Source organism: Mustela erminea, chromosome 17 (assembly GCF_009829155.1).
Source record: "Mustela erminea isolate mMusErm1 chromosome 17, mMusErm1.Pri, whole genome shotgun sequence".
Taxonomy (NCBI): Eukaryota; Metazoa; Chordata; class Mammalia; order Carnivora; family Mustelidae; genus Mustela; species Mustela erminea.
Window position 1 is genome coordinate 59,450,458 of NC_045630.1, and position 13,710 is coordinate 59,464,167.

The 13,710-nt window shown below is 54.2% G+C and overlaps 1 long non-coding RNA gene across 3 annotated transcripts; it reads left to right on the top strand.

Moving 5' to 3' along the window:
* The first annotated feature begins 2,980 nt into the window (after window positions 1-2,980).
* Window positions 2,981-12,107, top strand: LOC116576253. Of its 3 annotated transcripts, none has more exons than XR_004280084.1 (5): window positions 2,981-3,259; window positions 3,747-3,972; window positions 6,163-7,477; window positions 9,481-10,132; window positions 11,697-12,107. It is a non-coding gene; the product is annotated as an uncharacterized LOC116576253 (long non-coding RNA). The 3 variants fall into 3 exon arrangements; XR_004280085.1 differs by having other exon boundaries at window positions 2,981-3,117; XR_004280083.1 differs by having other exon boundaries at window positions 2,982-3,972.
* The last annotated feature ends 1,603 nt before the right edge of the window (window positions 12,108-13,710 follow it).

Genomic DNA, 13,710 nt, shown 5'->3' on the forward strand with positions numbered 1-13,710 from the left:
TCACGCATTTGTGGGAAGTGAAAATTTCCAGAACCTCCAATAGTTGAAAACTCCAGAGCCAGAATGTGTAGCTTGAAGACAGAGTCTGGGTATAAAGAAGGAGATAGTTTTTATCACTTCACCAGGCCAAGGAGGCAGGGTGCCTCCAGGGTGCCACCCAGGGTCAAAAGGCTGAGTGAGGGTCTTAGAGGAAAACACAAGATCTGGGAGCATATGATAGGAATCGGGTCTGAGCCGTGTTCACCATGTCTTCAAGCCGGCGCTGGCCATCGGCGTCTTGTTACTAAGTCTTAACTTTGGTATGGAGCTCCGGAGGAGCTCCTGGAACGTAGGATTTTACAGAAAAGCCAAGAGGGGAGGGAGAGAGGCTTCAAGAATGGAGAAACTTGTTCAGTTGAAAGAGAAGCCTTGCTGAAGCAGGAGTCTGTCCATAATTTCCATCCTTCTTTACATTTCCATTGAGGTTTCACAATTTTGATGGAGGAGCTCCTGTGGGGCCAGGAAGCTGCGTTTTGCACTAGTGAGTCAGAAGATTGGGCAATGCTGGCTCCTGGGGGTTACTATAGGTTGCAGCTGCCAGTGGACTGCCCAGGTGGGAGCCTGGGGTCTGTCCAACCTGAGCCGGGGAGCGAGGGGGTACCTGGCAGGTGCCAGCCCTAGGCAGGCATATGTAACAAGCCCTTTGTTGAGAGTCCCTGCCGGAGCTGTGGGAAAAGGCATAATGGGAGTTCTGCACCCATGGGGGATGGGTGAGTTTTCCAATACCACCAAGGCGCTCTCTGACCCCAGCTGGGTGTTCTACAGTTTGATTCCGTTCTAGCACTGTTCCCTGGAGAGAGCAGCGGATCCGGATCCCTCGGATGAAAGGGCTTAGTCCTCTGGCAAGACAGGTCCAAGCTGCCTGCCACCTGTGCTTTTTCACTGACCAGCTAAAGATAGAGGTTCCTACAACACCCTTGGGTTCTCTTCCTTTGCTAGAGCGGCGCACAGAACTCAGAGAAACATTTTACTCCACTACCTATTTATTACAAAAGGCTCTAACTCAGGAGCAGCTGGATGAAGAGATGTATAGGGTAAGATCTGAGGAGAGGGTCCAGAGCTTCCGTGCCTCTCTAAACACACCCGTCTCCCCAAATCTCCAGCGTGTTCCCCAACCTGGAAGGGCTCTCGAAGCCTGATCTTATGGAGACCAGTCGTGGGACGATTGATTACATCAGTGGCAACTGGCCATAGAATTCAATCTCTCCCTGCTCGCTCCTCTCCTGGAGGTCTGGAGGAGGCAGAAAGTTCCAAACCTCTAATCACAGGGTTGATTCTTCTGGCAACCTGGAGGCTTGCCTCATTAGCATAACAAAAGACACCTTGCCTGCTCTCAGGACTTAGAAATTCCAAAAGGGTTTTAGGAGCTTGTATAGGAACAGGGACCAAGACCAACTGTATTTTCTTTTTTCTTTTCTTTCCTTTTCTTTTTTTCTCTTAAAGATTGCATTTTTTGAGACAGAGCACAAGCTGGGGGGAAGGGGCAAAGGGAGAGAGAAGCAGGTTCCCCGCTGAGCAGGGAGCCTGATGTGAGGCTCAATCCCAGGACCCTGAGATCATGACCAGAGCCAAGGGCAGCCGCTTAATTGACTGAACCACCCAGGCATCCCACCAACTATATATTATTATAAATCACAATAGCACAGTAGGTCAAGAGAAGCAGAGTGGTTCTAGGGCGCCTCGGATGATACTCCTTGGCGGTGGCGGGTTCATGTGTGTCCACCTGCTGTTGGGTGTAGAGCAAAGCGGGAAGTGGGGAACCTTCGCGTCTTCAGCCAGTTTAACGCGCCTGCTGTCCTTCTCTGCTCCACACCTGCACATTGTGAGAGAACCCCGGACTGGCGTCTGTGACCAAGAATTAAGACCCGAGCTCAGGCCTTTTGCACCTTCCCATAGTCCTTGGGGCATGGCGGCGCCCTGGGCAGACAGTGGTCACGGGGCTGGGAAACCTGCCCTGCAGGTTTAGATTCAGGGAGCTGCTGCTGTGGGCTTTGCCCCCACGATGTCTCCCCACCCCGTGCCCCCGTAAACTGAATTTAACTTTGTGATGCCATCATCCCCAAACTTTTGAAAACTTTGTAGATCTCTCTGTAAATGTGTTTTAGAGTACAATTTATATACAGAGTTAAAGGGGGAGAAATGGCCAGAGCATCCTTGTAAAGGCTGTATTTGAGAGTCTGTGGTTTGGCCAAAAACCTGAGGAAAAAAGAATCTCATACTCCCTTGACCATTCATGGGGCAATGTGGGAAAAAATAATACGAGGGATCTTTTTTTTTTTTTTTAAGAGGCAAGGCTTTGGAGCCAAACCCCTCCACCGAACTTCACAGGGAAAGGAGGTGTCCAGATTTAGGCTCCATGCCAGAGCCCGGTCGGTGTGAAAGCCACAAAGGGGCAGGCCTGGAAGGGAAGGGCAGGGCCGAACAAAGGTTTGGCTGCTGGATGGCCAGGCCTAATCTCCCCCGCGGGGGTGCGGCGTGTACCTTCCAGCCTCCGCTCCAAGCCAGGACGCAAGTTAGGATCAGAATTCAACACCTCGGGGACTGGCTCTGCAGTTTGTTTTTGTTTTACAGGTGTTTTCTCAGGTGATTCGCTTGCATAACCTGTAGACCAGGCTCTAGACGAGTGTGTCTGGTTCGGAGGTAATACAGAAATGAGGACAAAAGTACTGAGCCGGCGAAGAGCGAACCCTTCCTTTGCCTTGCTATTTAATTCCAGAGCATACCCTTCCCCCAGACCCACTTTCTTCGTTCCAAGTGGGGGGAGTGGGGGGGGAATGGGGCACCTCGGAGGCTCGATGATGGTTAAGCGTCTGCCTTCCGCTCAGATCGTGGTCCTGGGGTCCTGAGGTCCTCTGATCTGCCGCTCCCTGCTCAGCAGGGAGTCTGCTTTTCCCCCCTCCCTCTGCTGTTTCCCCTGCTTGGGCTCTCTGGCTCTGTGTGTGTGTATATGTATTAAATAAATAAATAAAATCTTTTTAAAAAATTCAACATAGGGGTAAATAATCATGTCTGTTTCCCTTCCTAGGAGAGATGTTTAGAATCGCTGCAGAAGTAGAACGTGGTGACGACACCTTTTTGGTGCGTTTGCGAGGGACTTATCTGCTGGAAAGAAATACTTGACGTGTTTATCTTCTTTCATCGTGGAAAGAACCCGAGTTAGGTGTTATTTGGAAGCCCCCTCTCGGAGCCCGGAAGCAGAGACTTTCTGTGATGGATGATGGTTTGTGTATTTTGAGATCTGTAGCGTTAGGGAGAGAAAGGCATTGACGTTATTTAGATTTTCCTTTATTGCCTTTACTTTTCCAGGCAAAACCAAGATTGAATGCGCCTCTTGGTGCTGTCATTTCCGTAAGTCAGTGGGCCATGCTCGAGGTCCCGTAGGCCCGGGATCCTGTCTGCTCCCTGAGATTCCCCTGCTTCCCCCGCACCGCCCCCCCACCCGACTCCGGAGCCCCCAGGGTCTCGAGGGGCATCACAGGCAGTGTCTTGGCTGTGACGTGCTGTGCTTACCAGCTTCACCACCTCCTTAGATTTGGTTCTGTGGCCAGGAAAGTCTGAGACCCGGGCTCCGGCTGCCCCCCAACTCACGGTTCCTCTCAAGCTCTGTTCCCTGCCCCCCCACCCCGGGATTACCTGGGGGGTGATCTGTTACCTCCCCCCAAGGGAGAGGGCGCTTTCGGCCTAATCACATCCAATTTGCATTCCAGGGCCCAGTGCTGAGATCCAGCCTAGGGAGCTAGAGACCCTGCCAGGAAGGCTCCAGCGCCCACAGCCCCCCCCCCCCCCCCCGATCACGAATCCTGAGGTGCTGAGACAGCTGGTGACATAGTTGCTTCCCTGCCTCCTTACACCACGTCCAGCTGCTCTGAGGGACAGGCTTGAGCAAGGCAGAAAGGGCCCCGGCGACCGGAGAGCCGAGACCAGCCAACTCGGGTAAGCCGCCCACCTCGAAATAGCCATGGGCCCCAACCGACCAGTTCCAGCAGGCCCGGTCCCGCGACTGCCAGAACAGGGCAACGGCCCCACCTTCCCTCTACCGACACCCGGGACCCTCGCCACCCGCTTAGCGGACAGTCGGACAGTCGCTCCTTCGCTCTTCTGCCCGAGGAGCCCCTGTGCTGGACTCAGTAAACTTCTCTTTTATTCTGCGTTGGGGAAGTAACTTCCACCTGTGCCATCAGCCCCCACCCAATAGGGGTGCCCCACAATTGGTGGCCCCCATCCGACCGCTGCACCCCACACAGAGGGTGGTGATGTGGTTTTGGAATATAGGAGAGGTTCGGTGGGGTGGAGTCCAGAGCCGGCAACCAAGAAGGAATTCTTGAGATGTCTTTGGTGCGGAATGGTGGTTTACTGAAGCACGGGGACAGGCCCCGCGGGGGGAGAGAGCTGCTGCCCCCTGCTCGTGAGGGGTGGCTGGTTAAACACTGTGGGGTTGGGGGAGGTGAGGAAAAAGGGAGTTTTCAAAGGAATTTTCATATGTTAAGAAGACTCTTGAGATGCCTGAGGCCTTGCCACTGTCTAGCTTGTTTTCCCCTCTAGCAAGGCATTAAAAGTAAGAGGGTTGGGAGATTTCTGGAAGAATGTCACTCCTTCCCGCCCCCCCTCCCCGGGAGCGCGGGGTCAGGGTCGGGGGCAGGATGTCTGCTAGTGCTTGGTCCTCGGCCAGCCTTCTGCTCCCTCATCAGCAGGACAAGGGGGCTGGGGAAGGGATTTGTGCCCCCCCAGGTTGGGGGGGTTTGAATTTACTGTATTTTGCTCCCCCCCATCCTTGGTGTGATTTCTGCAGCGACAGTTACTATTCCCACCGCCTGAGTACTGTGTCCCCCTGGGGCCAGACCTCCTGTTTCCCCACAGCGCCCAGAGGCCACGTGCCCAAGCCCCCAGGCTAGCAGGAACACCCCCCCCCCGCACCCCAGGAACACCCCAGGCGTCACACCACCTGGCTTCCCAGTCCTCTAGCCACGGGACCCTGGACGAGTTCCATGACCCCTTTGAATTTCAGGGCTCGGTTTCTTTTGCAAAGTCGAGGAAGCAGTGTCTGCCGAGCAGATCAGATGTGAAGTCATTCGGCATGGAGGGAGGGGCTAGTGCTGGTTCTCCTGGCCGACTGGCTCTGCTGCGGTGCAGCTCCTTGTCTCGGACACACGCCAGGAGGGAAAGAAAACCCAGGGAGCCAGAGTGGGGATAAGAGAGGAACTTGGGCTGCCTCCATTTTGATCTCAGCTGGTTTAGTGGGGTCTTGTTTCCAGCTTGTCCCTGGGCTCAGGTGGAAGACTCTAGGGGCAAAGCATCCTCAGATGGGACCCAAAACTCTGTCCTCCCCCAGCCAGGAGCGCCCTGAGCCAGCAAGCGCTGCCCCGCCTGCGCATGGCTGACTCCCTCCCGGACGGTGGTGGATTGAACCTTCCTTGCTCCCTGCACGTCTGCGCTGCATTTGCCCCACCTTTGCCTTATTTACAGCTACAACGATTTTTCTTTTAAAGATTTTATTTATTTATTTGACAAAGAGAGAGACAGCGAAAGAGGAAATACAAGCAGGGGGAGTGGGAGAGGGAGCTGAGCAGGGAACCCGATGAGGGGCTCGATCCTGGGACCCCGGGATCATGACCCGAGCCAAAGGCAGACGCTTAACGACTGAGCCACCCAGGCGCCCCACACCTACGACTATTTTCGGTATTTTGGAGGCCGACTTTGAAATGCCAGGCCACTGTCCTCGCGGCGGTGGCCTCGCAGAAATAAATTCCTTTCTTGTGTCACCACCTCTGGATTTTGTCAGCAGCGAGTGGCCAGACCTGGCCTGTTTGGATGCTCACCTGCCCCGTCCCGGTGCGGCTGGACCCCAGCCTGCTGCAGGAGAGCGGCCTGGAGGGCGAGGGAGGGACCCGCGGGGCAAGGAGACACACAGTCCGCTCCCCCTCCATTGTTAATGTTTTTCTCTCTTCCCCCTAAACTTATCCTTTATCTACACAGGGGATGGTTTCCAGGTTCCTGTTGGGGGCAGAGCCCCACCTTTCCATTCGCTTAAAACAAACCCACCTAGAGCTGCCCCAGAGCTGATGTGGGGGAGGGGGGCTGGAGGCTCCAGGAAAAGGTTTATTTGGAGCTTTCTATCTTTTCCAGCCGCTCCAGATGAGGAAGGACTCTGCACTTTCACCCGACCTGGGTTAGGTTTGCTGCTGGCCTTGTTTCCCAACACCGAGACTGGTCCTGTTTGTGACATGAGGGTGCAGAAGTCCTTTACCCCCTTTGGGCACCGTGTTCAAAGGACAAACAGGCTGTCTACGGATCGCCGGGAAAGCTCGGGGCTCTCAGAGGGTCAGGGGGCAAGAGGTCATGGTCATGGCTCATGGCAGACACCCAGGGGTCCTACAAACTCAGTAATCACAACTATGAGGACCCGGAGAAGAAATACGCACTTTCATTAATCACCCAAGGAGCCTCCTCATGTGTGTCGCTCATGTGTTCAGGAAAGAAGCCTTGTGCACCTGCCGTGTGCCCGCACCAGACTGGATGGTCGGGCGGCTCCGTGGGGAGGCGACAGGATGGAGTGCGGTGGCTGTGTCTCCTGCTGTCACACGGCCCCGGGTCGCAGGGTCACATGCGGGAGGTTCGGAGGGCCTAGAGAGCAAGATGGAGTCACTCACGTCAAGCAATGACACAAGGAGTAAAGGGCACTGTAGCTATGAGACATCGCCGAGAGCAGCGCCAGCGGACGACGTCCCAGAACCGGCGTGGAGCAGGAGCGGAGGGCGTCTGCGGGGCCCCAGCCTGGTTCCGTCCCTCCAAACAGGGAGGACTCTTGCAGCAAACCGTCTGCCTCTTCAGACAGGAGCCCTCTGTCCGACCGCTTCGAAAAGGCTGCTGCCGCGGAGGGCTCTGCCGGACGGGACGGGACAGAGGCCTTGTCCCAGTGGTGACCACAGACGTCTGGCAGCCAGGGTTTGTGCACTTCCCGCAAGGGCAGTGCTAGCTTGCTGGGTGACTTCCTGTCTGTTCTGCTCGGTGTGCCGTCTACGAAACCAAGCTAATCGTGGGGTGAAACATCATGGAGTTTGGAATCCCGAACCCGCTCTGGAATTCTGTTAACCTCGCTTTGTGACCGAATACAGCGGACGTTGTGGAAAGCCCCAGCTCCGGTGTGGCCTTCAGAGCTCGCTCCCCACAGAGGTGCCGTGGGCTCAAACCTGGGAGGAGAGGAGACTGGGCAGAGGACGCCCAGCCGTGGCCTCAGGCCACCCCCAGGAACCCTGAAGTCAGCAGGGCCTTGCAGGCTTGTCCTGACTCGCTCCAGGATGGTCCAGCCCTTGTCCCCATGCTGATCTGTCTGTGGCCATTGGCTGCCCTCTGGGCAGAGTGGCTCGCTCTCCAGAGCTGGGGCCGTCTCAAAAAATGCTTTTTGCTGCAAAGCTGTCCGCAGATATTCCCAGGAGCAGGGGTGAGTCGTTTCTGGAAGGCCAGTCTGGGGAGCACCTCTGGGTGTCCACTGCTCTGGCTCTGAAATCTGATTCCCTGTGTGACCTCGGGCAAGAGGCTCAACCCCTCTGAATCACAGTTCGTCCATCTGATGAGAGCGTAGAATAACTGTCCACTCTGTAGTGTTACCAGGAGGATTTTCATTCTCGAGGTAGTGAAAGCCATAGAAAGAGCTCAGTGAGTTTTTGTTTCTGGAAATAAGAAAGTCAGGTCTGGCCTTGAGGGGACGTTTATGCAATCATATAGGTCCAGACAGTTAAGATCCAGTGTGAGGGGAGCATGTGTGAGGAGATCCAGGGGCCCCTCAGGAGTGGCCCCGACCCTATCTTGGGGACGCTGCCCACACGGCAAGGGACATCAAAGCTGGGACCTGCGTGATCAGCCGCAGGAGCCGTCCAGGCAGCGGGGCAGAAGCGTGGGGAGAGGAAAGGAGGTTTCAGGTAACGGGACTAACATGTGCAAAGGTCCAAAGGAGGGAGCAAAGTGAGCGATGGTGTCTGGAGCGGGATGTCCAGGGAGTGGTGGGGACAATGCAGCAGCCTCAGCCCGAGTCATAAACACTGACCTTGGCAAAGGCAGAACTTTTCCAGAGGAGATGCCTTACGTAGGCATGGCCCGCCCTGTTCTCCTGGTTGGCTGGGGCTGGAGCCAGGCAGCATGGGTGCCCTGGGCCTTATAGGTAATGGGTGCTGGACAGAATAGTGCCTTGACCTCCAAGGCCAGGAGGCCCTGGGCCCTGAGGTCTTCCTGCACACGTGGGCAGGGGATGACCTGCCTGGTTGGGAACAGGGGACCCTCCTCTGCTAACCCTGAGCTTGGCAGGGAGAAGGGACCTAGGTCTTCCTTGGCACCTGCTCTCAGCGCAGAAGTCATTGGAGCACTAACCAGGGAGTCAGGAAAGCAGTGGGCTGTGTGGCTTTGAACCAGTCCCTCTACTTCTCTGGACCTGGGTATGGTTGAAGCAGATGGTGCCTTCTTAGGATCCCGCGGCTCTGGTTCCCCGAGTCTGAGGGATTTTCTCGTAGCTTCCCTCTGACAAAATCCCGTCTCTTTGTCCTTTGATCTTGCTTATCTTTACTTTCTTCAAGGAGACCATTTCCTATTTTTCCTCCCTCTTGACCTCTTAAGGAGCTCTCAAGGCCGCTCTCACAATCGGCAGGCCTGACGCCTCCTCTCCGCAGCCCCCTGAGAAGGAAACAGAAACAATAGGAATCACTTCCCCAGCAGCCCCGCTCCCCTGTCCGGAGGAGGCATCGAGTTGTTGTTTTCTGGCCGCTGCTCTTTTCCCTGATCCCACCACACCCTCGGGCCTGCTCTCCCTCGTGACCAGGGCTCTCCACGGAAGGCCCCCAGAGGCCAAGCCCTGCCCTTTGCTCCAGCGCTGGCCGCCTTTGCCCCAGCCCTTGAGTCAGCTGCCTCCCAACCTTGTACTTGGACCTCTGCTTCTCTCGGAAGGCTCACCTTTGAGGCCGCCTCCTCCATGCAACCTTCCCTGATCTCAGCTGCTGGAACGAATCGGTTCTCCTGGACACGCAGCCTCCCGCCTGTCCTGAGTCTTGGCCTCCATTTTAATCTGCTCTGTATCACTGGGAGCAAACTTGGGGCTGTGCCCCGCTGCGCCTTGTCCTGAATGCGTAGACAGTGTGTGCGGGGACAGGGGGGTGGGAGGCTGACCACGCAGCTCAGCAGTCTGGCCGTGGGGCTCCCCTAGGTCTGATCTCGAAGTGAGTGGAGTTTGGCCATGTGCTGCCTGGCCCGATGTGGAGCGGGCAGACGGCCAGGGGGAGTTGTGGGTACAGTGGGGTGGAATGATTTCGGGGAGCTAGCTGGAGGCATGGACGCGGGGCAGGCCATGATGCCGGCCTTGGGGCCCACGGGGGTGATGCGGCTGTCCTTCAGAGTGAGGTGAGGCCCCGCTGCGGGCTTTGAGCAGACAAGGGCAAGACCTGACTTCTGTGTTAATAGGGCCCTACGGGGAGGAACTGTCACGAGCCCATCCCGCGGATGAGAAGGCTGAGGCAGAGAAGGTGAGGAGCCTGTCCTCATTCATACCACCTGAGGATGTGACTGTCCGTCCTCGCATCCCGCTCCCGCCATCCCACTGTGCAGTTACGTGTCCAGCTCGCTTGTGTGGGGCAGCACTCCCCCCAACCCCGGAACGCAGGCTCCACCGCAGCAGGGACGGTCAAGTTCACTGCTGCATCCTCAGTGCCCCATACGACACCCGTGACCCAGCAGCAGTTCCGTGAACCTTTACAAAGACAGACATCCCAGAGGGCGGCAGCGGGCGTGCTGGGTGGTGGTTTCTGGAAGGCTCAGCATGTGAGGTTTCCTGGGGAATTCCTCAGACACCAAGCCAACCTGAGGTCACATACGTGGGTTTCTGCTGGGGACTGCTCCTGACCCCACCATGGCACGTGTCTTGGAGAGTCAGAGAAGGATGCTTGGCCGTGTGGTGTCCTTCACTTATCAATGTCTCCCTTCTTTCACACGCTCAGCCTCTCACAGCTGTCCAGCGGGTGTTCCCCGAGCACTGCGCTGTGCCCAACACCAGGCCGGGATGGCACGCTAGCGACCGACCATTCCGCGCCTGTCCTCGTGGACCTTGGCAGTGAGGGTGAGGGAAGGGGAAACTTTCGATGGGTTCTTTGCACAGGGGGAGGGAGTGGTGTTGGGGTCTGTTCCACGGTGAAGAGTCTCCCTGAGCTGCAGTGGGGGCAGGGTGGGCCTGGAGTGGGGAGCGGGAGGCGGAGCCTATCTCCGGGGCCAGGAGAGGGAGAGGGCTCCCGGCTGAGAAAGCGGAAGGACTGGACCTGCCAACGTGGGTGTTGGGGTGAGGGAAAGAGAGGAATCAAAGAATTCTCTCCGATTCTGGCCTGAGCAACAGGGAAGGCTTTGGGGGTGGGGGGGAGCGGTGCGAGGGGAAAAGCATAAGAATGCCAAAAGTCTTTGGAGTTCAAGGCCAAGACCCTGTTTATTTGTTTAATTGTTACAATGCCTCTTTGCTGAGCCAGAAAATACAATGTACAAGGCCAGGCCCCAGGGTTTTCTGCTGCAGCCTGGGCATTTCCTGCAATGTTGTTGTCATTTCTACACTGGAACCCAGGGAGTCATGTGAGCAGACCTTCCCCTGACCTTGGCCTCCTGGGGTGGGCAGGAACTCACTGTACACAGTCTCCCTGCTGGTGTCTCCTGGCACTGGGGTCTGCTGAAGGGCATGTCCCAGGCCCTTCAGGTGGGTGGGCCGGGCGTGCCTCACATGTGTGCATGTGAAGTAGGGCTGTGCAGAGAAAAGTTATGTGCATGTCAAAAAAAATGCATGCCCAGCTAGGTATTTCTTTTTTTTAAATTATTTTTTAGAATTTTTATTTGTTTATTACACAAAGAGAGACAGAGAGAGAGAGAGAGAGAGCGTGAGCAGGGGGAGGGGCAGAGGGAGAAGCAGACTCCCCACTGAGCAGGGAGCCTGATGTGGGGCTCTGTCCCAGGACCCTGGAATCATGACCTGAGCCAGGGCATGTGCTTAATGACTGAGCCACCCATGCGGCCCTCTGCTAGAGGTGTTTAACATCACGTGGGATTTAGTTTTCATAACAGCCCAATGACATCGGTATTAACCCCACTATTTAAACAGGAAAATGGAGCCAGAGAGGCCTCACAGAGTGCATAAAGCCTTAGGGGATACTGCTCAGGTCAGGTCGGTTCCAAGTCCTGCCTCCTTGGTCATGCTTTTCTTTCCAGGGGAAACTGAAACACTTCTTCTGTTCTTCCCCAACCCTGCATATCATATTCTGATTATCCAAGTGGACTTTATAGCAGACAGCCCTAAACCAGTTCCTGTCTTCCCCTTGGAGGGTCTGAGTCCCCCGTTTTTTCCCAAACTCAAGACAGAAGCTTCTAGCGTGACAATGGGCCTTTTTACCTGAGCAAGGAGCGCCCCGGCTGTGGCTAACATCCCCTGCTGGGTCTGGATTAGCGCGCTGGGGAGGCTGGAACTCATTTATGTCTGTGTTAGATCACTGAGCAAGCCACTGCCTTAAAAGAGTGTGACTCTTTCAAGGGGGTGTTTGATTGGTTTGGCTCTTAGGGACCATGGCTCTGAAGTTCACGCCAAGTGTTGGGACCGATCCGGCTCCTAGTCCCCGTAATAATCTCCCTGCTGCATTGTATCCTCTCAAAAGCTTTCAGAGCCTGTTCGAAGCCACTTAGTACCAAGCAGATGATCTCCCTAGACCGGAATGTCGGAGGAGACAGAAAGGGAACCACTGATGTAAGGCTTGTGAGCCTGAAGTTGTGGCCTGTGGATATCCCAGAGAGTCAACAAAAAACACACCCCCCCCACCGTGAATATCACGCAGAGGACCCACGAAAGCTGTGAGAACTACAGTGTCTCCGAGAGGGGCTGCAGGGACTTCGATTTGGATCACATCTCTCAGTCAAGGTGAGAATCTGATCAAAGGGGGAAATCGTTAAATAGAATACCAAGGGCCCCAAAGGGTGTCATTGGGCCAAGTCACCAAACCAGGATTTACTACCCTAATTGCAATTTCAACTTTCCCTAGAAATTTGTCTTTTTTTTTAAAAAAAGATTTTATTTATTTATTTGACAGACAGAGATCACAAGTAGGCCGAGGCAGGCAGAGAGAGAGGAGGAAGCAGGCTCCCCGCGGAGCAGAGAGCCCCAGGATCCTGGGATCATGACCTGAGCTGAAGGCAGAGGCTTTAACCCACAGAGCCACCCAGGCGCCCCCAGAAATTTAAGTCTTAACACTCAGGCATTTTCTGATCAGAATCTGTCACATGGGACTTCTCCATCCCCCAACGGAAGGTGAAGTCGTGTCAGCATGGTAAGACCCCCTTGCACTTTCCCCATGGGAAGGTGGTCTTGATCTTGCCTGGGGTAGACCTTTGTTAAAATAACTCCGAGATTTCTATAAAAACCTTCCATTTGGGATGTGGTGCCTATCTACAAGGAATACTTCTCAGCCATCAAAAAGAATGAAGTCTTGTCATTTGCAATGACGTAGGTGGAACTAGAGGGTATTATGCGAAGCGAAATAAGTCAGTCAGAGGAAGACAAATACCATATGATCTCAGTCATATGGGGATTTAGGAAACAAAACAGATGAATGTATGGGAAAGGGAAAAAGAGAGGAGAAAGGGAGAGACAAACCATAAGAGACTTCAAAAAATTTTTTTAAAGATTTGTTTATTTATTTTAGAGAGAGAGAGGGAGCCAAGCGAGGAGCAGAGGGAGAGGGAGAATCTCAAGTGACTTCCCGGGGAGTGCGGAGCCCGGTGTGGGGCTTGATCCCAGATCCTGAGATCGTGACCTAAGCTGAAACCAAAGGTTGGAGGCTCACCCAGGTGCCCCAGAGACTCTTAACTGCAGGAAACAAATGGAGGGTTGGTGGGGGTTGGGCTAGATGGGTGATGGGCAGGAGGAGGGCACTTGAAGGGATGAGCGCTGGGTGTTGTATGTAAGTGACGAATCACTCAATTCTCCTAAGACCAATAGTACACATATGTACACTAACTAGAATTTAAATAAAAATTTGGAGGAAAAAACCCCGAACAAAAACCTTCCATTTTGTACACCTCCTCAGAGCTCCCCTATCTCCCAACTTGCTAGATGGGATGCTGCCCAATTCATGACTTGCTTAATAGAGCCAATTCGATGTTACAATTTACTCAGTTGAGGGGCACCTGGGTGGCTCAGTCGGTTGAGTGTCTGCCTTCGGCTCAGGTCATGATCTCGGGGTCTTGGAATCGAGTCCTGAATCGGGCTCCTTGCTGAATGGGGAGCCTGCTTCTCCCTCTGCTTGCCTCTCCCCCTGCTTGTGCTCTCTGTCTCTATTTCTCTGACAAATAAATAAAATCTTTTAAAAAAATAATAAAATAAAAATGAAATTTACTTGGCCGAATTTTGGTTTTTTACAAATGACAGTAGAGGAATTTCTATGTGTTTTACTTTAACTCTTAGAACCTTGGTTGTAAATTAAGGTTTCTAAAATCTACTACGGGTTTCATGCGAACACAAAGAGATAATGGTCAGAACAGCATCTCACTTGTGGAAGTCACTTAATGTTTGCTCCAATACATTTTAAAATTTCTGCTCTGTGGTCTAATCATGGAGTATGTGCATGCGTTTGATGATTGATGAAAATATTCTTGTTAACCTTAATCCTTTAGTAA